We start from the raw sequence: 1,756 nt of genomic DNA, 5'->3' as shown, positions 1-1,756 counted from the left end.
TGCAGGTCGAGGCTGCGGTGGCTGGGAGCGGCCACTGCACTCCAGTCTGGGCGACAGAGTGAGACTCCAATTCAAAAATAAAATAAAATAAAGACAAGGTCTCATCAAGTTGTTCAGGCTGGTCTTGAATCCCTGGGCTCAGGCAGTCCTCTCACCTCTGCCTCCTAAAGTGCTGGGATTTACAGGCATGAGCCATTGCAACTGGCCTCTTATAACATCTTTATCCCATTTCTACTAATCCCATTTTATTCCCTTTCTACCAGTGAGAAGACTGGGTCTCAGAAAGGTTGTCATGCCCAGGGTCACACAGCAGGAAAAAGTTAGGCTTGGAACCCTGGCTTCTGAGATCAGAACTTCACAACCGGGGTACACCCTCCTCCTTCACTGTCCATGGGCCCGAGGCTCACCCTGGGAAGCCCCTGGCCTATGGCCTGTCCACCCTGTCACAGCACAGGCCCGTTCAGAGTGAGGGACTGCACGGCGTCTCCTCAGATGGCCTCACAGGGCATCATGCCAGGCTTTTTTTTTCCTCTGGAGCCTGGCCTGGCTCACACAGGCCGCTCTGTGAGGCTGTGGGCAGGCGGCCTCTCTGACCAGCAGTGTTCGGTTACCCCAGTGACATTCAATTGTTCCTGAGAGGAGGCCCATTTTGGCAGCTCCTAGGCCTGGATTCCAGGAAGCTCCGAGTCCTTCTCTGTTTCCCATCAGCGAATTTGCCTATATCACTTTCCACCAGGTTACATAAGTCGGCCTGTCGCTCTCACTCCCTCATCTCCATGCCACTCTGAGCATTTCACCAGCTGGGAAGGAAGACACGGGACTCCTGGGGACTTATCTGCAAGACACAGGTATGTCTGCAGATGTTTCGTGCGTCCAAGAGGGACTGAAACGTCATCTTTGCCCTGTCCCCAGGCCCCAGTTATGCATGTCTTACCCTAGACCAAGGGGCCTCAGCCTCAGCCCTGGAAAGAGACCCTGGGTGGCTGACCAGCTCTGTAGGTGAAGAACCCACACCTGTGTGCACACAGGCATGGCCCCTCTGCAGGTTAGCCTGCTAGGAGCTAGGGAAACAGAAGATGGACAGGCAGACTCAGGAGGCAAATGCCTGAGTTCAAATCCCGACTCTCTCATTTACTGTCTTTGTAATTTGGGGTACATTACTGAAACAGAGCCTCAGTTTCTGCATCTGTACTATGGAACAAAGAATACAACCTCTCCTATTTGACTATAATAAGAACTAAATCAGATTGGGGCTGGTGGCTCACGCCTGTAATCCCAGCACTTTGGGAGGCTGAGGCAGGAGGATTGCTTGAGCCCAGGAGTCTGAGACCAACCTGGGCAATATAGTGAGACCGGTATCTGCAAAAAAATTTAAAAATTAGATGAGTATGGAGGTGTGCACTTGCAGTCCCAGCTACTCAGAAGGCTGAGGAGGGAAGATCTCTTGAGTACAGGGAGTCGAGGTTAGAGAAAGCTATGATGACACCACTGCTTTCCAACCTGGGCAACAGATGTGGGACCCCTAACTAAAAAAAGAAAATTAGGCTGTGCTTGGTGGCTCGGCCTGTAATCCCTGCACTTTGGGAGGCCGAGGTGAGTGGCTTGCCTGAGCATGTGGATTCGAGACCCGCCTGGGCAACTTGGCTAGACCTCATCTCTACAATCAATCAAAAACTAGCCGGGCATGGTAGTGCACGCCTGTAGTTCCAGCTACTTGGAAGGTTGAGGCAGAAGGATCGCCGGAGCCCAGTAGGTC

Source organism: Carlito syrichta, unplaced genomic scaffold, assembly GCF_000164805.1.
Source record: "Carlito syrichta isolate Samal-C Ts95f unplaced genomic scaffold, Tarsius_syrichta-2.0.1 Scaffold305642, whole genome shotgun sequence".
Taxonomy (NCBI): Eukaryota; Metazoa; Chordata; class Mammalia; order Primates; family Tarsiidae; genus Carlito; species Carlito syrichta.
Note: the sequence above shows the minus strand (reverse complement) of the source record.